This window comes from Ictidomys tridecemlineatus, chromosome 3, assembly GCF_052094955.1.
Source record: "Ictidomys tridecemlineatus isolate mIctTri1 chromosome 3, mIctTri1.hap1, whole genome shotgun sequence".
Taxonomy (NCBI): domain Eukaryota; kingdom Metazoa; phylum Chordata; class Mammalia; order Rodentia; family Sciuridae; genus Ictidomys; species Ictidomys tridecemlineatus.
Window position 1 is genome coordinate 128,804,496 of NC_135479.1, and position 23,439 is coordinate 128,827,934.

General features: G+C 41.3%; 1 long non-coding RNA gene across 1 annotated transcript; it reads right to left on the bottom strand.

Annotated features, from left to right (window-relative positions):
* Positions 1 to 2,861: 2,861 nt before the first annotated feature.
* LOC144376341 (uncharacterized) lies at positions 2,862 to 22,574 on the bottom strand. Its single transcript, XR_013436678.1, has 4 exons — positions 21,849 to 22,574; positions 5,716 to 5,863; positions 4,987 to 5,107; positions 2,862 to 4,462 (listed from the first exon to the last, which is right to left on the bottom strand). It is a non-coding gene; the product is annotated as an uncharacterized LOC144376341 (long non-coding RNA).
* Between the last annotated feature and the right edge of the window lie 865 nt (positions 22,575 to 23,439).

The following is a 23,439-nucleotide window of genomic DNA, read 5'->3' on the forward strand; positions in this document are numbered from 1 at the left end:
CCATATACACTAAGATCTGTGGAGTGGACACTGGAAGGTGCCTCCCAGATTCCCCTCCAGTATGAAGAACTTACCCACCCAACAGCTGGAGTGTGGGGGGGAGACAGCCACAAATCTGGGTCCTGCCTCCCCTCCTTCCAGGGACAGATTGTATCCAAGGAGTGCTTACTACAGGCATACAGGCCCAGCCACTGTACCCCAAAGAAGGACAATTTTGAAGTGTCACGTGATTTTGGGGTTTCCTGAGATTTGTTGTGCCCCTACCTCAGGTGACTCCCTCTGCTCAGTCTTGCATCTTCCCATCCCATTCCCTTCCTTCCATGGGTGTTTATACCCAAATAATTTCTTCTAAACATCCTGCATATTGATCTCTAGTGTCTGTATGTGGATATTTTGTTTCATTAATCTATTGATCTTAGCACCATGTATTTTGAATTTTTTTTGTATTTTTTAAATACAAAAAGCTTTTTGAATTCTTGGTTGTTATCATCTGAATCCATAGAGTTATGATGTATTATAGTAAACAAAACCCCATACAAGGACTGGTGTCATACATAAGTGGTAAAGCACTTGCCTAGCACAGTGAGGTAGAACCTGGGTTGGGTCTTCAGTACCACATTAACCCCCACCACACACACACACACACACACACACACACACGTACAAGTCATAACACAAAAATATTCACTTGTGAACACAAACATCTTCTTTCATTTAAAACTTGCATCTTGAGCCAAGCATGGTGGCATAGGCCTGTGATCCCCTCTACTCAGTGGCTCAGACAGGAAGACCACAAGTTGGAGGCTAGCCAGAACAGTATAGTAAAACTCCATCTCAAAAATGAAAGCAAGGGGCTGCAGCTGTAGCTCAGTGGCAGAGCACTGCCTAGTGCGTGTAAGGCACTGGGTTTGATCATCAACACCTCATTTAAAAAATAAATAAAGATATTGTGTCCATCTACAATTTCAAAATATATAAAAAATATTTTTGAAAGCAAATGTAAAATAAGCCAATCCCAGAAAACCAAAGGCTGAATGTTCCCTCTGATATACAGATGCTAACACACAATAAGAGGGGTAAGGGAGGGAAGGGAGGGAGAATGGCAATAGGAAATACTGTGAAATGAATTGGACATGACTTTCCGATGTTCATATATAAACACACCACCAGTGAAACTACACATCATGTACAACTACCAGAATAGGGAGTTATACTCCATGTATGTATAAAATGTCAAAATATACTCTACTATAGTGTAAATCTAAAAAAAATACAAAATATTAATAACAAAGAAACAAGGCAAAATAATAACACACTAGCATCTTCCTTTCCCACCAATCTCAGCTGCAACATAAAACATTTTTGCAATGACAACTTATTACAAAGTGAAATTCTTGCAAGAGGAAATATTTCATAAGGTCAATAGAACTGATACTAGAATTGCACTTAAATTCTTAAAAACCAATAATGAAAAAGAATCTAGTCTAAAACAGCTAAAAGTAGTAAAGGGGAAAATAAACAATGTAAACAAGCTAGTAGGCTCTTCTAAAGAAAAGTATGGATTTACTAGTAAATTCTACCAAAACTTTAAATAGACACAACTCCTTCTCAAACTCTACCAAGAAGTAGAAGAGAAAGGAACAATTCCTAACCTACTTTACAGGACCAATATTACCCTGATACCAAAGCCAAACAAAGACATCACAGGGGAAAACAAAGATTAATACCCTTTATGAGTATTAAATACAAAAATCTTTTTTAAAAATCCTAACAACTGGGGCTAGGATTGTGGCTCAGCTGTAGAGTGCTTGCCTAGCATGTGTGAGGCCCTGGGTTCGATCCTCAGCACCACAGAAAAATAAATTAATGAAATAAAGGTAATTGTCCAACTACAACTATAGAATAAATATTTTTTCAAAATTAACAACCTAAATTCAGCAGCATATTAAATATATTATGTATCATTGACTGGGATTAATCCCAGAAATGCAAAAATGATTCAACATTCATAAGTATAGAGTATAGCTGGGCATGGTGGCACATTTCTATTATTCCATCAACTCTGGAGGCTGATGCCGCAGTCTCGGCTGGGCACAAGATCACAAGCCACCACACACCTTGTAGATTCAAACAGCAATTCTTTATTCCCGAACTCACACCGGCCCTGTACAAACACGTTCTGGGGAAATCCAAGTTCTGCCCATTGCAATTCACGTCCCAAATACTTTCTGAATTCCACGAGAACTCAACGGGAACTCAGGCAGCAGGAACACCCTATACCCAGCAGCAATAACCTTAAACCTGGAACTTCCCTAAACCCAGATTGTCTTAAACCGGGAATGCCTTAAACCCAAATTATCTTAAACCGGGATACTTCCTAAAACCTGCAGGATACACCTTAAACCTGGATCCACCCTGGTCCTTGAGCAGGGTCACCTTTCTCAAAGATACATGCAATGTCATAGCAAATTTCCATTTAACATGGGGTACGCTGGCAAGGAAATTTCCATGCGTCATTCCTACTTGGCAATGGCCCTCAGCATCTCCCCCCTTCTGATTAATTAAACAACAAGCAATGTGGCTTAAGGACCGTGCCTGGTAGGTTGTCCAATTCAACATATGGTTCTTACCCGTCATGGGAAAACTGACCTTTAGGTGTCAGCCTCCTGTCTTAGGTTGATACCACTGCAATCGGATCAACCTGTCACTGACTACCGGACAAGCATTCAGCCATACTTGTGGATAGGCCTATGCACCAGTTGGGGGGTGAGGTTCTTGTCTCACCTCTGTTGGCCCCCAAATTTAGCCTTGGTGCCAGTGGGGGGGTGAGGTTCTTTGCCTCACCTCTGTTGGCCCCCAAATTTTAGACCATCACTAGTAGAAGGGAGAAGGATACAGAAATGCCACGACACCAAGCCAATTGACTGCTCCTTTGGAAAAATTGCATCACTGGTGACACCATCAGTAAAGATATGCCAGCACTACCACAATTAACATGGGGTGTGCTGGCAAGGAAATTGCATCACTGGTGACACCATCAGCAAAGATATGCCAGTAGTACCACAATTCACTGCACCAAATGATAGTTCACATTGCATACAACTGATATATAGTCCAGGCAAGTTCTGCAGGCAGTTCAAAGTGGAAGAGTCTATCAATATGTCCATTTTTTCCCAAAGTAAATCGAGTCCTTGATTGAGCATTACTTGTTGAGTTATATTCATTGATGCATCAGTTTATACAGTTTACTGTGATAGCTATCATAGAAGCTGTAGTTTGGTTTTATCTTAGTCTTCACCAGCACTGGGATGGAGATGGGAATTCTGGCAATGATGCTAAAGAGACATTATCCTGAACAGAATTATTAAATATAATGAAAAGGAAAGGTGAAAGTAAACAAACAGATCTGTTAACCACCTTTAAAAACAATCCTTAACAGCTGTTTACCTAATTAAATTAAACCATTTAAATCACGTGAATAAAAACTTGATCAGCTCTAAACCCGGATCTGCTCTGGTCCTTCAGCAAGGTCACCTTACTAAAGCATACATGCAATGTCCCAGCGAATGTCCTCTAAGCAAAATGGGGTACACTGGCAAGGAAATTTCGATGCCTCAATCCTACTTGGCAATGGCCCTCAGCACTCTAGGCTGCCTGCTCTTGACCATACACACAGGTTCCAATCTCAGTGAGAACCTGGCATTTCCATGGTTAGAGCACAGTTAGCTCCATAGCTCATCAGTTCACCTGTCCCGAGTGAAGTCTTTAGAGACAAGACCTGCCTGGTATCACTTGGAGCAGGATAGAACATCTCTGGGTCTCCATTTTCTCAGATAGTGGATAAGGATGAAAAAACACCCTTGCCCAACCAGCCATCTGCACTTGTGAACCCAAGCTGTGTGTGCACATCAGAGAAAGGCACTCAGAATCCAGGAAACCCTCCAACTGGGACACCCAGACCAAGACAGGCAAAGATCCCCAGGACATGGCAGCAGTCAGCCTAAAGGGCTTGGGATCTACTATCAACAAGCCAGGGGAGGGGACAGTCACTGCTTTTCCTCCTCCTTACTCCTCAAGGCTCAGTACAGTTGTGATGGCCTTTGCATATCAACACCTGTGCAAACAAGGCCAGCCTCCCTGGACAGGAGCAGACACAGAGGTGATGACATGTATAAGAGACCAACAGTGGCCTAGAGCCACTTGAAGCACTCTGGGAACATGGTCTGATACCCCCACCTGGCCCACTCATGATGTGAGGTTCCTGGTCCTGGCCAGGTGCCCGGAGGTAGGTTGGTGAGTGGACAGGGAGGAGGAGCACTCACCTCCACACAGATGTCACAGGTTTTGCAGTGGAAGGTTTGGGGCAGTCAGTGAAAATAACAGGTGGGACACCACAGCATTTGGTATAACCTGCCATTCACTCGTGCCATGTAGAGAGCCTCAGGGTCCTGCTCAAAGGCGCCTGGCAGGGAAAGAGGTTTGGGCAGTGGAGGAGGCCCTTGTATCACTCTGCTGCTCAGGGCAACCCATAGTATGACTGGGCAACAGGAAGGTGAGGAGGAGCTGTTCAGGGGAATCCCAGTCCCTGTTGAGCAAACTGACCACTCAGATGAACGGGCAGTCAGAGAAGGACTTTCCAGCCACAAGAGATCTACATGGAGCCCCCCTTTGGAGTAGTGATTAGTGCTTGGAGTCATGTGTGAAATGGGAAGGAGGAAGAGTGAAGTGCGTGGTTTTTGAAGAGCCTGTTGGCCTTTTATGCCTGTCTGCCCAGGCCTCTCTTCTAAAGCAACTGGGAAACCTCCAGGATTCTGTTTTTTCACACTTCAGTGGCTTGGGAAATGAAGTGCCAGGGCCCAGGTCATTACTTGACTTGGGTAAGAAGGGATCCTGAGGCCATATGGGGGCTCCGCCCTTTAGAAATGACCCCTTTAGGCACCAGCCTTTGGGGTGCCACCTCCCTCTCCCACAGGTCTGAGGCCTTACCTCTGTGTAAGATGCCTGGGTCTGAAGCATTCATAGAAATGAGGCTGTACATAGTGAAGAGGCAGAGAACCCCGTGGCCACGGGAAAGCCCCACTCTCCATCTTGGGCCGGTGCTCGGCATCTGAAATCAGGGTTAGACTCAGTTCTAGTCTGGGGCAACCCAGGGCCCCCATGCAGCCCGGCTCACCTCAGACTCACACACCTTAAGGGCAGATCTGAATATCCAGGCTTGAGACAGACACCATACCCTCCACCAAATGTCACCAGGATTACCAGCCTCCCATAGTTCCCCGATAGGCTCCCCACATCTGTGCTTCTCACTAACTATCCTCCTTCCCTCCTGGCCTCCCTCCACTTCCCTGCCTCTGCACTCTCACTGTCTATTTCCCATCTGTCTCTTGGTGAGAAACCCGACAGCTGGCATGAAGACTCAGGGAAACGTGAAGAACACTAGGCTTAGAGAGACCAGTGCTGCCATAGTCAAACAAGCCCAGAGGCTTGAGAAAAGCCAGGATCTGGCTGGGGGTGCAGGTGGGGACCAGAAACCATTTGAGATAGTCATGCTTCGCTGCCTGCTCTCAAACAAATGAGAGCCAACCACTCCTTCTCCTGGCTTGGCACCCAGAGTACCATGACTACAAGTGTGACATCAGAGAGGTTCTGGAATGGGGGCTCTGGCTACTTCCAGTGCCCTCTGAGAGCAACCCTCCCCTGCCCTCACATACACACCTGTAGACTGGGACATCCTGCTCTTACAATGGTGGCTTTGTTGGAGCTGGTGAGGATGGGATGTGGTTTGTCCCTCAGAGGTTCATAGGCTGGAGGCTTGGTCCTGGGTGTGGCAGTGTTGAGCTGATAGCATCTGCAAGAGGTGGGGCTAGAGGGAAGTAATTGTGCCAGTGGGGATGAGACCCTTGGAAGGGAGTAATGAAATTCTCATGGGCCCCCATTAGTTCCTGTTAGAGAGGCTTGTTATAAAAAGAACAAGACTCATGCTCCCCAGTTTCTGGCAAGGAAGTCTCGGCCCCTTGCATCTTCTCTCACCATGATGCCATTCACCATGTTGTGAGCACTCTCACCAAAGGTTAGTCACAGGGGCTGCCAAATGTTGGACTCTGAGCTAAATAAACCTCATCTCTTAATAAAGTACCCATTCTTGGGTAATTTGTTAGAGCCAGAGAAAGCAGGCTAATACAGAGACCATATAGTATGGTTCCTGGGGAATGGCATGGGGAGAAGTTTGGTGATGGTTATCCACTCTCAGGCCCAGTGCTAATTGAACCAGGCAGTGCTGGTTGCTCAGCCTATCTCTATTTGTTTCGCTTTCTGTTAACAGAGTTCCAGTTTGGGGAAGGAGGTAGCAATCTACACAACTAAATAAACTCCAAGTTTCCCTCACTAACGGGGTGGGCTTTATGACACAATTCTCTCTCAAAATAAAAAATAAAATATTTTGGGGACATGACTCAGTGGTTAAACAACCCTGGGATCAATCCTGATGATGATGACGATGATGATGATGATGATAACTTGTACATGATTATGGCATACAACATATCTTGAAACATATTCACTGAAGAATGGCTGAGTCAAGCTATTGAACATATACACTCTTTCATTACTTATTTTTGATGAGAACCCTTAAAATCGACTCTCTGAGTCATTTTCAAGTGTATATAACATTACCAACTGTAGTCATTCTGTTGTATGTTGTTAACTGTAGTCATTGTATTGGATAGTAGACCCTTTAAATTCAATCCTCTCATCTAAGTGTAATTTGGTCTCCTGTGACCAGCACCTTAACAGTCCACAGCCCAACTACCCCTGGGCCCCTGGCAGTCATTATTCTGCTATTTCTTTCTTTTTTCTGATTTTTTAAATAAATTACTATAGAATACATTACAATTATATTTCACATATAGAGCACAATTTTATAACTTTGGTTGTAAAGAATGTATGTTCACACCAATTCTTGTCTTCATACCTGTACTTTGGATAATGATGTCCATCACATTCCACCATCATTGCTAACCCCCTGCCTCCTCTCTTCCCATCCCACTACTCTGCCTTATCTAGAGTTTGTCTATTCCTTTCATGCTCCCCCACCCCCATCCCACTATAAATCAGTCACCTTATCTCAGAGAAAACATTTGGCATTTGTTTTTTGGGAATTGGCTTACTTCACTTAGTATCATCTTCTCCAACTCCATTCATTTACCTCAAATGCCAAGATTTTATTCTCTTTTATTGCTGAGTAATATTCAATTGTGTATAAGCCACATTTTTTTCCATTCATCTACTGAAGTTCATCTAGGTTGGTTTCACAGTTTAGCTATTGTGAATTGTGCTGCTAACCTTGATCCCAGTGGAGAGTGCAGGACAGTATCCATGTGTCAAAATCCTTAACCATAGATGAAAAAGGGTGAATTTTACTGTGTGTAAATTATCCCTCAAGAAACAACTTTTAAAAAAAACACAGGGAAGCAGGGTGGAAAGGGAGGATCCTTTGCCCATCTGGGAACATTTTCTAGAGGAAACTGGATCCCCAGGGAAAGCCTTAGAGGATGTAAACAGAGTAGTAGGTTTTATGGTTCAGAACAAAGTGTTTCTGTTGGAGGAAAAGTGCACAAAGATTTTGAAATAGATTGGAAATAAACACAGAGCTCAGTGATGATGGAATTTGACTGAAATAAAAATAGCAGACTCGACAGCAGCTGCTTAAAAGAAGGAAAATAGGGATTTCATTTACAGAGCAAAAGATAACTCTGGAAACTGGTAGGACAAGAAAACTGTAATATGAAGATGGGCTAGACAATGAGAGTAGCTGCGGTTTGCATGTTAGTATGATTAGGGATAGTGAACAGGGAGAACAAGAGAGAAGTGGACTTTTGGAGAACACACAGTGAGGAGGGTAAGGTTTATTAATCATGGAAAGAGATGACGAAACCCTGAAAGCAAGAGAGCACAGGCATATTCATGAAGCAGGTTTGACAACAGATTTGTTTAATGGCTAACACAAGTGAAACATGTCACCATGGTAGCAGGGTCCACTAGTACAATTTAATTTGCTGCCTGGATACCTGTCAGCTCAGGCCCTGCGCAGTACTTGTCCTATGGATTCAGATCAAAGGCCTTGGTGTTCTTCAAGGCCAGGCCCATTAGAGACATGCTGGCAGGATCCTGACTTAGCTTCCTATGTGGGATCTCAGCAAGTTCCCCAACTTCCGTGTGCCCCAGTCCTGCAGGGCGAGTGAGGGCTGTGTACAATCCCAATGACGTGTGTGGAGTGCTATGCACAGTGACTGGGGCTGTCCTAATGGGCAGGATGCACAGTCAACATCCTCATGCCACCACAGGCTGCAGAAAGTGCCTCTCACCTGGAGAGAAGGAAGAGGAGGCTTCGTTGTTCCAGTAGGTCTTTCAGCATTTCTTCTCTTCTTCCCACTGGCAGATCATACATTTCTTACTTCCAGGGGCATGCAGAGTCCTGTGCTAATCCCTGGAGGTTCCCTCTAGGTCACTTCCATCCTACTCAGGAGGGCATGTCCAGCTTGAGTGAACAGTGATATTTTTATATACTAGGTATTGAACCCAGGATCACTTTACCATTCAGCTACATCCCCAGTCCTTTTTATTATTTTATTTTGAGACAAGATCTCACTAAATAGTTTAGTCTGGTCTCAAACTTGCAATCCTACTGCCTCAGCCTTAGCCAGTCTCTGGAATTATGATTATAAGTGTGAGCCATCATACCCAGCATAAGTGAGATTGTTTTAGGGTCAGTTATGAGTGCTGTTTGATTAACACTAATATTTTAAAAGACAGTTGGCACCCATCCTTGCCATAGCTATCTAAACTGAGCAAAATGATTTGAGTCCTGTGATGAGGTGGAACAAAGGAAAAAAACTCAGCCCATGGAGATATTAAGAAAATAGTTATTGATTATGGTATGGGGGCTATGTGATGGCCCAAAGGCAACCATTTGTACTAGGAATTCTGCATTTAACTTTGCTTGTGCTGATATTTAAAGTGCAACTAAAATATAATTTCCTTTCCATTTCCTTAATAGATAATTATTATAAGTATTCATTGCCCACTTTATGGATCATCTGGGGTTCTGTTTCCACCTAAAGCATTTCCAAAATTATAATTCCAAAGTTATAAAATTGCCCTGAAGGGGAAGGGAAGAATAGAAGTTCAGTAGATTAGACAAAGGGGAATGAAAGGAAGGAAGGGGGGATAAAAAAAGGAAAGCCAATAGAATGAATATGACAATTTTCCTATGCACATATATGAAAACACCCTAGTGAATCCCACCGTCATGTACATGTACAAAAATGGGATCATAATTAGAATAAGATATAGTCTATGCTTGTATGACTATATCAAAATGGATTCTACTGCCATGTATAACTAAAAATAATGAATAAAATAAAATAAAAGTGCCCTGAATATTTTTTAAAGTAAGAGAGGTATAGGTAAAATCTTAGAAATATGTTTGCACATTGAGATATCTCTTATTCTAATGTTTGGAAAAGATAACTACCAAAGTCCTTGACAAACACAAGCAACCAGAAACAATACAATTTCTGTAAATCTATCTTGGTTTATCTAATAGTCTAAAGTACAACATCAACACCTTATGGCCCTGCAGATTTAAAACACAGGAATGTTAGAAACTGTGGACAGTATCCTCTTAAGATACAATTTTATTTAATAAATTTTTTTTAGAAGTAAAGGGATTAGTAGAATAGCAATATATCTGCTAAATAGGTAAAGATGGACCAAAGATGGCAGAGGAACATGGCAGCAGAGCAAGTTTACATGACTGAACAATTCACATCACTCTTTCTTCCATATATTTCTAGAATGATATATCACTGTATAGCTCTAGGAATTTTTTTGAGAGAGAATTTTAAATTTTTTAATGAACTCTATTTACTTATATATGGTGCTGAGAATCAAACCCAGTGCTTTACACATGCTAGGCAAATGCTCTACCACTGTGCTATGACTCTAGCGCCTTAATAGAGGATTTTTTAAAACTCAATATATGTGGTAGTGATAGTTGATGAAAGTATGGAATATTTTTTGTGATAATGATAATTAGTCAAAAGCAGTTTTACTCCTTTTTACATATAATATGTTGAATTCATTTTTCCTTCCAGGTCTAAGTGTTGCCTTAAAAGAATTTCTAACAATAATTCCAATTGCTATAGGCATTAGCAGAATTGAGTTTTTCCAACTAAAATTATTAAAATGCCAACTGAAGACTGAAATAATTCTAGAAGTTTTGCTTATTTAACATTCCTATGTCTGCTGGTTTGTGTATCAATGTGGTCTATCTGAAAACTACATTTCTAAGACTCCTCTTTCTTATATGATACCAGGAGCTGGTCCAAAGAGAAACTTCACAGGATGCAGGGGTTGGAAGTGAAGCCAAAGCTATTGCCCAAAGCAGGTGGTTGTATGCTGTGGTGATATGCATGGAGGTGCCAGCTGGACACTGATCCTTGATCTCCTATGCTTCACATCTACCTTGTCCTCCTAACTGGTGGCCCCACTGAGCAACAGTGGCCCAACACTGTCACTTGTCTGCAGGCCCTCCAAGTCAGGAACAGCAGCTCCCTGTGGACCTCTCCATCAGCTTCCCTTACAGTCCACGGATGGAAATGCCTTTCCCAGCAAGTTCTGACTGGTCCGTTCACCCCAGGTCCCTAAGAGGATAGAAAGTAACTTTTCTCTCTGCTTCTACACCTTCTTGTAGCCCATCCATTCCCAGACGTTTCCATGCTTGCCAAAGCTCTAATTCCCAACAAGATCCTTAATTCCCATAACACTCAAGGTGACTCTGCTTCCATAGCACAAGTCTGACTGTGATCTATGTCAATATTCCAAAAACTGTGGCGCGGCCATGGTTCTTACAATATAAGCAGTGATTGTTTAAAAAATGAAATCAATGAAGATAACTTATGAAATATATATATTTTTCTTGTTCTCATATTTTGGGGTTTTTATCTGTTTTTATTGTTATACATGACAGTAGAATATATTTTGACATATTGTATATTTATGGAGTGTAACGTCTCATTCTTCTAGTTGTACATGATGAAGAATTACATTGGTCATATAATCATATATGCATATAGGAAAGTATGTCCAGTTCATTCTACTATCTTTCCTATTCCCATTCTCCCTCCCGAAATCGATATTATTTTACAAATAAATACAAATGAAAGCCTCTTCTAAACCTTTTTGACTTTTGAATACTGAATGGTCACATTTTTTTCCCTTGAGAATTTTCACGAGACGTGCTTTTGTTTCTATATAATCCAGTGTGTAATCCAGATGAAAAGATATTGATAATTTCAGAATGTTTTTCTTTACTAATATTTATTTAGCTTTTGTTTTGGGTTTTTGTTTGTTTGTTTTGTTTTGTTTTCTATTTCTGCTGGAATCATTTACCAGCATAATTCTTTCCCATATATTGAAGTAATTATTTATTTGTTTGTTTATTTACTTATTTATTTATTTATTTAGGTACTGAAAATTGATCCAAGAGGCATTTAACTAACCACTGAGCCACATCTCTAGTTCTTTTTATTTTTTATTTTGAGAAAAGATCTCGCTAAGTTACTGAGGATTGCCTTGAACTTGCAATCCTCCTGTCTCAGCCTCCCAAGTTGCTGGGATTACAGGCATAGGCCACCATGCCCACCTTAATAATTTCTTTCCTATTTCAGGAATCTTTGTGGTAGACCAGAATCTCAGGTAGTATCCGGCTGTGTCTGGATTACGGATGTGCTGTTCATGGTGACTCTGAGACTCAAGCCATGTTTCCTGAATCCAAAGTGTAAACCCCTGAGACCTGGATGCAATCTCCTTTCTCCAGCATACTTCCCTGTGTCTCTCTACCCACAAGCCCTGTCATATATAAAACTGTGCTGCAGACTCAAAAATTGGCTACTCTTTTATCCTTGACTCATCCAATGCCCGAATAATCTCTGACCACGAACCAGGAGACCTGCACTTGACCTCTTAGCCAGCAGTTCAACCTCAGCCACTTCTCATAACTAGTCTGAATCCTAATTTCGTTGGTATGTTGACGGATGTATAAAAACTAGCTCTCAGAGGGTGCTGATTTGTAGTGTTTGCCGATTCCTATGGTGCAAATACTCCCACCGTGGCCAATTTCAAATTGCCAAGATGGAGTCCCTTAAAGGGCATGAAGCTAAAAGAAAGATGGGCTCCTGGCTCCCTGAGCAGGTCCTCGTGACTCCAGCACAACACCTTTCTTCCTCATTGAAATGCAAACAATAACTAGCACATATTTTGTTCACAGACTGTAGTTTCTTACTTGATCAATCATTCTTTTAACCAATCACTGAGACTCTAACTAGTTTGAAGGTGCTATGCTAGGTGCTGAAAATGAAAGAGTAGTCAGAGGTTTTGTGGCACAAATAAAATAAGACACATTAACAGAATAAAATCCTCTTTAATCTTTAAAATACAATAGAAATGTTATAAGATTGAGTGTAGAAAGGACTTCAAGTCCCCTGTTCAAAAAGATTGTATGTAGGAAGAACTATTCGTCCTTATGCAGCATAGCATGATATTGAAGAACATATATATGGAGAAACTTACTTGAATCACACCCACTTCCAAAAAGCATATCAGATACCTTATTATGTAAAAATGAGAATATATGTTAAGACTAAGTCAAATGACCCCAAACATTAAACTGAGATACAAAAGAAGGGAGGAAAATACATAGGGCATCTGAACAACCGAGCAGAACTCTCCTCCCAGGAGCTAGGGAAGCATTCATATTCATCAGAGCTTTTATTAATGCATTTGATTAAAATAGCATTAGTTTCAGCATGATCATTGTATGGGTCTACCATGCTTCATGTTGTTGCCATTTGCAGATTTGGGAATTTATTATGAAATTTGAGAACACCAAATCAGAAGGAAAATGTAAAACTAAGAGTGTGTTTCCCTAAGTCTGAGCCCTGAGGACCTTATTCTACATTTAATGAACGGATTCCTGGACACTTATCTGCCCTGCTTGCTGTGGCACAATCAATAGTCTGTACTTTCCCTGGGCCTCCTGGGCTGAGGTCACCCTGTTCCCTAGATGATGAACTTCTCCTCAGTGGGCTCCCCTGTTCCCCATGCTCCTCATCCAAACCCTGCTTCAGCAGCCTGGTTCCCTCACGTGGCATGGGCTCCAGTGCCTGTGGTGTCTCTTTCCTGAAAGCCTCTCCCAACTTCCTGGCCAAGCCCAGCACCTCTCACATGAAGCAGTCAGATTTCACCTTCTCCAAGACCTCTGCAGCCCACCTCCCTTCCTCTTCTCCCTGTGGTCCCTATTTACCACCCCCGGTTACACAGTAACTGTTTATTAGTTAATCAAGTTTGTAAATGAATAGAAAGCCTCATGACCTTTGCTTCATTTCTTGGGAGAAATGAGAAGCAAGAGTCACTAGACCAAATATTACCTAACACATTTCAATAGAAATGATAATATATTTTTTAAATGATCTATGAGAGCCAGGAAGGGTTGTCAAAATTATTTAATCCAGTCTATTGAAGAAACTGATCCCCTGAGAATCAAAATGCTTTATTCTATATGTTTGAAGAAGGAATAGAATTGGAAGCCCAGTTTCCTGAATCCCAGTTTTTTTTTTGTTGTTGTTGTTGTTTTGTTTGTTTGTTTGTTTTTGAGTTTTTTTGGTATTGAGGTTGAACTCAAGGCTTTGCACACAAGTACTTTACCACTGAGTTACACCCCCAGATCTTTTTATTTTATTTTGAGGCTGGGTCTTGCTAAATTACCAAGGCTATCCTCAAATTTGTGATCCTACTGCCTCAGCCTCCCCAGTTGCAGGAATTACAGGTAAGTGCCACTGCACCTGGTTGAAACTCAGCATTCTTGTAATATCATGTTGACTTCACTTTGTGTTTTATTTAATAGCCTGCAAATAGGACTTTAGATATTCACCAAAATACAGGCTCAAAACATCCTAGTGGGAAAAAGAGTATTAAAGTTGATGACAGTTAAGAGATCTCAACTTCCATTCTAGCTTTCCAAAGCCCAGAATTTAGCAAATCATTCCATGGCGCTAAGCCTCTGTGGCTCTTTTATATATAAAAGGAGGTAATGAACCAAAGTATCTGTTCCACCCATTTATGACCTCGTCATCCCCACCAAATAACTTAGAAGCAGGTGGTACAGCATACATCTCCTACCTCTGGTCTCTCCTCCCACTTCCCCCTTTAGTCTGAACTACAATTCCATTCCTCTTCCCCTCACTTTTTTCCAAACTCTGTTCCAGCTTAATTCACTAAATATTGCCAGTGTCTTCCCCCTACCCCTGGCTAAGTTAGATATCACTCCAGTGTATGAAAAAACCTTGTGTAAGTACTACTACCTTATCACTCTGCATTAAAATAATTTTCATAAATAGAATGCAAAATCACAAAGACTAGGATTACAACCAGTTTATTTTCTATCCTAAGTACCAATTATTATGCATGGGCTTATTGCAGAAAGGCAATAAACATTCAGTGAATTGATTTAATAATAATTCTAGGTTGGGAAATAATCAAGGCTATGGTATTGATTTTGGCTGAATCTGTTAAAGATGTAACATTTGGAAGAGGATGATTGGAACTGAATTTTCAAGGGTGGGTAGAATTGGAGAGATGTGAAAGACAGTGATATCATACTGACTTTACTCAGGGATCAGAAAATTTTTCTGTAAAGGGTCAGGTCATAAATACATTCTTGTGTGTGTGTGTGTGTGTGTGTGTGTGTGTGTGTGTCCAGCAATTAAACTCAGTGGCACTTAACTCCTAAGCCACATCCCCAGACCCTTTTTTAATCTAGACACAGAGTCTCACAGAGTTGCTCAATACCTTATTAAGTTGCTGAGGCTGGCTCTGAACTGGCAATCCTCCTGCCTCAGTCTACCAAGCTGCTGGGATTACAGGTGTGCGCCACCTTGCCGGACACGGCTCATAAATACTTCAGGCTTATGAATCACATGGTCTCATCACAATTACTCAACTGTGACCTGTTAGCACACAATCAGTCATAGACAACAGCGAAACAGTGTCCATGGCTGTTCCCATAAAACTTTGTTTATGATTACTGAAACTTAGATTTCATTTACTTTTCATGTGTCACAAAATAGTATTCATGTTCTGAATTTTTCAACCACTTAAAATGCAAATACCATTTTCAGCTGTGGACCATACAAAACCAGCATTTGATCTGAAAGTTATATTTGTTGAGACATGATGTGAAAAAACAGAAAGAAAGAGGGAGTGATGTGGGCTCCTGCAAAGGGCAGAAAAAATGCTTGGAAAAAGAAAAAGGAAAAGGAAGAAATCAGATGACACTAGAGAGATAAATAATGAGAAATGGGACTATATAAGATTCTATAGGGGGGCTGGGGACGTGGCTCAAGCGGTAGCGCGCTCACCTGGCATGCCTGCGGCCCAGGTTTGATCCTCAACACCACATACAAAAAAAGATGTGTCCGCAGAAAACTAAAAAATAAATATTAAAAAATTCTCTCTCTCTCTCTCTCTCTGTCTCTCTCTCTCTCTCTTAAAAAAAAAAGATTCTATAGGCTTTTTTTTTTTCCTTGAGAACTTGGCTTTAGCAAAATAGTGAATCATTAAAAAGTTTTGGGTTTGAACAGAGAAATGCCCTGATTTGATTTAAAGTCTGTAGAGGATCATGAAGTACAAGTTTAACCTGGTTTTGGAATAGGAAGTAGTTTAACTTGAATGGATGAATTTATGAGTGAAAACCCTAAGGGAGATTCTCTTCTGATACAAAAATCAATTTTCTCCCCATTGTGTGTGCTCAATTGATTCATGATTTGGCTAAATCACAGGGTGGGGATCTGGGGGTGGGGGGTGCAATAAGGAGGTGGCACTTTCAGAGACTGTCCTTATAGCTCTCAACCAGAATGAATTTAATTCCCTCCACATGTGGAAAGACTTTTCTCTATTGAATTCAATGCATAACAGGAAGGCATTTGGATCCCATTTAATCCTGACTGATCAGGAATCGGCTCCAAAGTCTGAATACTTATGCTGAACAAACTAGTTTTCTTTTCTGGAACCAGTTTGTGTAAATTCAGCAATGGAAGTTCTTTTTCATCACAAACTCTATAGAGACAAAGCACTAAGGTTTAAATTTCTGTGTTAGTCTCCACTTCCCTTAGCAGAACGTTGGTACAGAGATAAGGCCTGATTAAATAACCTCAGTGACTCAGTGCAATTGCCTTGTGCACCCTGCATCAAAGCATGGCTGTCAGGAGTCAGTGAGGATTACATCCAGGTGAGGAACCTGGCATATGCTGATTCAGTGGCCCTCCTGCTGCTGTGTTACTTGGAAGCCAGATCACCAAACTGGAAGGAAGGAGACCTTGGCCTCTGGCTATTATGATCACTGGCTCCCACAGCTCTAACTCTTTGTTTCTGGATCAGGCTGTGTGTTAAGTCAGTTATATGGATGTTATCTGCCTCTTTGCTCAAGAAGTATAGAACTCTTTCACATTAGTCCTCACTGCCAGGAATGAAAAGTTGAGCACCTCCAAGTCTCTTTCTAGTGTCACTAGATTTACTCTCCCAGGCTGATCCTTCATTTGAGCCTGGTAGTCACATTTGAAATACATATACCTAGAGAATGTCCAGGCAACAAAATGATGGCACTTTTTAATCAAAACAGAAGTGACACTTTAGAGTCTCCATGTACAGATAAATAAATGAAATTCACACAACAGCATCTGGCTTAGGGTCAATTTTCTCTCATACTGTTCCTTTCTCCAAGATAAGAAACGTCTCAGGTTCAGACCTTCAGACAGGGAAATGGAAAACCTCTATGTGCTAGAGAGGGTCCTTGGAAAACCGTGCATAATTTTTGACATTTCTTTTCTGGAAGGAAAACAAAAATCCGAATGGAACCCAATTTCCTCATTTTAAACCTGTATGAGCAGAGCTGACACTGAACTGGGGGACCTGCTGTGGTCCCATTCCGCCATCTAGCGAACATAAAGAGAAATGCTGAATTTAGAGCAAAATTGGCAATCATGTCATAATTTTTTTTTCAAAATCCGTAATTCACCAAATATGTGTTTTCTGACATGGATAATTGAAATCCTATGTTATATTCGCTCATGAAGGTATTTCACTTGTGAACCTAAATAACAATCAGAGATTCTTTAAAGATTAATAAAGTTTATTAAAGAAAAGCAGACCCATTCCAGGGGAAACTATGGGTGTATTCAAGGAGATTGAGGCAAGAGGAAGGTTTTTTTTTTTTTTTAGTTTTTTTAAGCAGTATTACATAAGATGTTTTGAAACAATAATACTTGGCTACAAGGATCAATGAAAGGGTGGTATCAGTCCAAGGTAAACAGAGTTGCTGGGCAGGCATCCTTGCACAAGTATTTTCTGTGTAAGGTTGTAGTGGCCTTTGTGTGAGGTTTGAGTTCTGGCAAAGTCTTTTTTGAATAATAGTTCTTACACATGTATGAGACCCCTCCTTTATAATTTCCTGGCATGGTTGTATTCTTATTGTTAGGGTTTGACAAAAAGACTCCATTTTTATTCCGAAAATTTTCACATATTCAATTATTTAAACAAAAATGACTGCTAGATTTTAAATACTGAGCCCCCCAAAATGATTTCCTAAATTATTTTCTGTGTTTGCCTCTGAGTGGAAGAACAGGGCTTCCCATCACTCACATGGATTTATCCCACCTTTCCCATTCCTCTTATCCTTCTGTCCCAACATACTGTATTTATTCTGGTGCATGAACTGGGGGTAGCTCAGAGGCCAAGGTTATATCCTCCCAGCATACCAGGGGGCTTTGGCTGGAACTAGAGTCTTCCTGTTCATTTTCCAAGAATGCAGTTATCACTTGTAACCAAAGGAAATGCTTGGCGTGGGCTTGTGTCCTCTGCTTGGTTTTGTGTGTGTTTTTCCTCTCCTTTTATTATTCAACCTGTTCACAAACATAATCTGCTTCCACCCCGAAGTTTTTTGTTTTGTAAGAGAGAGAGAGAGAGAGAGAGAGAGAGAGAGAGAGAGAATTTTAATATTTTTTTTAGTTTTCGGCAGACACAACATCTTTATTTGTATGTGGTGCTGAGGCTCGAACCCAGGCTGCATGCATGCCAGGCGAGCGCGCTACCACTTGAGCCACATCCCCAGCCCCCCTCCCCAAAGTTTTTATGAAAGTTTTCTTTTTGTTTGGGATGATGCAAACAATGGCAGCCAAATCCCCTCCAAGCTGTCACAGGGCACCTGAAATATCCAGAGTTGTTTTGAGACCCACCAGTTACAATCATTGTGATTACTATTAACAATAAACATAGCATGTACTATTTTTGAGTTCACATCAATTCAAATGAATTGTACATTAGATACATTTTTTTGCTATTCCTCACACTACCCTACAAAATAGGCAGTATTATCCCCATTTTAGAAATAAGGAAACATGGACGGGGATTGTGGCTCAGCGGTAGAGTGCTTGCCCAGCACGTGTGAGGCCCTGAGTTCGATCCTCAGCACCACATAAAGATAAATAAATAAAGATATTGTGACTCTCTACAACTAAAAAAAAAAAGAAGAAGAAAAGAAAAGAAATAAAGAAAAGTGTGTAGAGTGGCAAAGGAGCATCCCCGAAATCACAGCTTGTGATGGCAAACGCAGAAACACACTCAGGTCTGGCTGGCACCAAAGCCCCTTATTCCACCAGTGGGCAATGGGGAGTGGGCAGTGGGCCTCTCCTCTGTTCACCCACACACATGCTCGTGACTAGCTAGACCCTGAGTCTGAGATTCTGTGTTGTGTCTCTGTGCCAGCTCTTTAGAATCTAAGACTTAATACCAAAAACTCAGGTCTGCAGAGCCCAGGGCCATGAACCAGGAATGAACTAAATGTGCAGGTGATTTAAACTAGAGCAAAAGGCAGCCCTGGGAGCTGAGACTGGAAGGGTCAGAGTAAGGAAGAAACATAGTCTAGGGGCCAGGACCCACAGCCCCTGACCCCAGTTTGTGCATTGAGAAGTCCCCACAGGTCAATTACCATAGCTGGCTGGATGCATGTGAGCCGAACTTTCCTCCCCATAAACCAGGCTTTGCCCCCAGGATCTTCTCCAAGGTTTGCAGATTCTAAGAATTCCAGGTTTCTTCCAGGAGCTACCAGGATAGAGAGTGAATAGGGCATTGTCTCTGCTGCCCAGAGCCCAGGGCCATAGGAGAAGACACCCAGAGCAGCTGCAGTTTGGGACTCGCCCTGAAAGGACTCTGGTGACCCCTCACACATGCCCACAGAGCTTCACCTGCTTTGCCTCTAGAGTAGAGCAGAACACATGGGGATGGGGTGGGAAGGAGAGATGATGTCATCACACTAAGGGTAAATATCATCCAGGAAGCTGTTTGTTCAATTTCATAAATGTACTTATAAGTATACACTGTGTTAGGGTGTAAAGTTTTGCATCTCCCTCTAAGGAGAAGGAAAATACAGTTCTACAAAAACTGAGGTTCTTGTGGGTGCCCCAGTTGTCCCCATCCTCACCAGAGGCACTAGGAGCTGAGGGAACCCAGTGCCTCCATTACTATCCAACGTGGGTCTTCTTCTTTCTCTCCCCTGTCACAGGCAGCACTGACACTGGGAGGTGGGATCTGGGTCTTGATGGAGCTCAGAGGATCTTTTCTTTCTCCAGGCTCAGGCAAACCCTGGAGTGGGGCAGGGTGGCCTAGATGACACCTTATATGGTTCAGTCAAGTGTCTGAGAGCCTCTTGTGTCCTGACCTGCAGCCCCACCCCTTCCTCTTCCCTGCAGGGCCCAGCAGGAGAGTGGGACAGCAGCCCCAGCTCCAGGTGATCACCTCATCTCAAGGTGCCAGCTGCCTGCAGGCCTCTCAGTTCCCATCCTGCCCACCTGGGCTGTGAGGTTCCAGGCTGAGCCAGGCCTCAGAGCCAGGCCAGGATCACCACCAAAGCCTCCCAGCAGGGAGCTCTGTGGTCCCTGATAGACCCTGCATTGTCTGGGACACTGAGGCCATTGAACCCTGGAGGCTCAGCCCCTCTGGTTCCCGCAGGGGGTGATGGAGGACACAGCTCCCTCCATCCCTCCAAGCCTCCCTTAGACCTCTCAGGAAGACAGTCATTTTCCTGTTCTCACTATTTGCTGCTGGAGTAAGGGACCACTGGACTGGACGACACCCCAGAAGAGGAGTCTCATGGGGTTTCCTGCAGAGTCTTATCTGGAGAATGAAGGTAGGGCACATCCCTGAGTCAGGTCCCAGCTGCCAACTACCCCTCACCCTGTATATGTGTATGTATTTGTTATCCACATCTATAGATATAGTAAGTTCACTAATAAAAATAATTAGTTTCAGTAATAAATTCCCTGAACCTTAGTAGCCTAAAACAGTAAATGCTTATTATCACAGTTTCTCTTACAACTCGATCATAGGAAAACAAAATAGCCCAATTTAAAAAGAGACAAAGCATTTAAACAGACATTTCTTCAAAGATATTTGAATGGCCTATAAGCAAAAAGATACTCATTATTGATCATTAGGGAAATACACATTTAAAATAGTAGTATGAGGAGATACAACTTCAGACTCACTGGAATGGCTATAATAGAAAAGACAGACAACAGCATGTGCTAACAAAAAGACAGAGAAATTGGAGTGCTACACTTTGCTGGAGGGAATACAAAATGGTTCTGCTACTTTGAAAAATAGTTTGGCTGTTTCTTAGAATATCAAGCAAGAAGTTACACTTTGGCCCAGCAATTTTATTCCCAGGTATATATCTAAGAGAAATGAAAAATATGTCTACACAAAAATTTGTATTTAAATATCTATAGTGGCCTTATTCATAATAGCCCAAAGGTGAAAGTAACCAAAATTTTTATCAATGGATAAATGTGGTATATCCACATAATGAAATACTGTTCAGTCACCAAAAAAATAAAGCATTCAAGAAATATTGTATAGCATTCAACTACAGGAAATATGTTTTATATTATATTGCATGTATTATTGTGTTATATGTATTATATATTATATGTACATACACATTTTGTATCATTCAACTGTATTAAAAGTTAAGAATAGGCAAACCTGTACAGACAGTACAGAAGTGGTTGCCTAGGGATCAGGATGGAAATGCATGATTTCAAACAGGTATCAGTTGTCTTTGCAAATGATGGAAATGTTCAATTAGAATATTAGTGATGTTTGCACAGCTCTGTACATACACTGAAAACCATTGGATCATTAACTTAAATTAGATGAATTTTATGGAAGGTAAATTATATTTCAATGAGGGCAGTTTATTGTATGTCAATTATACTTCCATAAAGACTTTCTAAGAAATTATTTAATGGTAATAATGCTCTGATTTGGCATTGAAACCGAGTTATATGCAGAAAAGCATAGAAATAGAGCAATGGACCATATTTTTTTATTAGTGAAACCCATATTTACTAGAGAGGAAAGGATCACAATCGAATATTTTCTTGAAAAGCAATAATATTTTTGGGATACAAAGCAAATGAAGCTGCATTGTTATATTATCTTTGTTACTGAGAATGTGTGCTAAAGTATTTTTGCCTTAGCTATAAATATTAGAATACAATATTATGCCAAGCAATGCAAGTGAAGGGCAGGGAAAATGGCCAAAGCCCTAATGATAGAGGATAAGACATTTAAGGCCATGAAAAGCTGGTGAGAAAAACTGCATTGTGTAATTCTACCATTAAAGCATTTTATCATTTTTCTTTCTTAGAATCATCTAAAATAAAGACGTGACTTACAATTGATGGGGTCTTCTTCAGTGATCCCAAGATAGAGAAGGCCATGGGCACTCTAAGAGCACACTCTCAGAGAGGTAGCCTAAGAGAGCAGAGCTCTAGGGCTAGCAGGAGTTTCTTTCTTTTTAAGAAAATACACCAACCCTGGTTGGTCCTTGGCTCTGCTCTTTAATAGGAGCAGAACGGAGGAGCTTGTGAACATCTTTTGCCCCCTGGTGGAAACCTTTAGAAGTGCAGTCTTACCTCCTGCAGGAAAATCTGTTAGAGCTAGAAATATACCCACTTAAAGTCATTTTCAGGCCTTTGTGTTTTTTTGACATGGGTCCCTGGCTTTGCATTGATGGCACAGTGAGTTAGTAACAAGAATTCCTAGATTTTTTTTCAGGATCACCTTAAAATTGTGACATGCATGATCTAAAATCTTCAAATCATAGAACCCTGAAGTTAAATGAGACCCATTCAGTATATCCTCTGCCCTGCAAGCAGCAATTGGCAGAAGAAGATCCCCAGCTTCAGAGAATCACATTCTTGACTTAGGGGAGTTATTCAACCTCTCTGAGCTTCAACCCTGAAACATCAATTCACTTCACAGAGTTTGTGCAAGGATCAAACAAGATAATGTATGTCAGAGTCTGCACACTCAAATACTTTTTGAGCCAAGCAGTGGAGACTGCACTCCAGATAGCACAAGCCCTTATCTAAAAAGAGAATTCCATATTCTTTCTGAGCAGTTTGGTTGCAAATTCTTAAAAATATTGCATAACCCAGAAATTATATCTATGTTGTCATTGTTCAACCTCCAAAGGGTGGAAAGTCTCAACAAGTGATCAATAATGGGGATAATTAACGGGCAGCAGGTCCTCAGGACCAGTCCTCCCAACCTCAACTATTTCTGATAGGCATTGATGCCGCAATATTCTTCAGTGTTCCCTGTGTGCTGCAGGGAACAAAGACTAGCAATAAAATAGTTCCCAGCCTTGCGGGCTCTTAGTCAAGTGAGGAAAATTACAACAGCTAATGTTATGGAGCATTTACAAAGTCAGGCAATGAGCTAAACTTTTCATGTGAATGATTTCATCTAATCCTCATCCAAACCCTGTGAGATGTTATCTATTATTACCCTACTTTTGTGAAGAGGCCATCTGAATTGGAGGTTGAGTGACAAATCCTTTATCACCCTTACATTTCCAGCCTTGGTTCCACTTGGGATGCCTCTCAGGAAGACATATTCTCTAAAATCACCTAGAAGAAACATTTTTAGCACCACATTTCTACTCTGTATCTGAACTGTCACACATTTTGTGGGGAATAGACCAAACTCCCTGTAGACACCAAAATCCAAAGATGCTCTCAAGTTCCTTATACAAAGTGACATAGTATTTGCACAAAACCTTTGTACATCTTCTCATAGACTTTAAATCATCTCTAGATTTCTTATCATGCTTAACAATGTGAATGCTATTTAAATAGTTTTTATACTGCATTGTTCCAGGAATAATGATAAGGAAAAAGTCTGTACATGTTCAATACAGGCACAATATTTTCAAATATTTTCAACAGGTGGTTGATTGAATCCATAGATATAGAGCTGTGC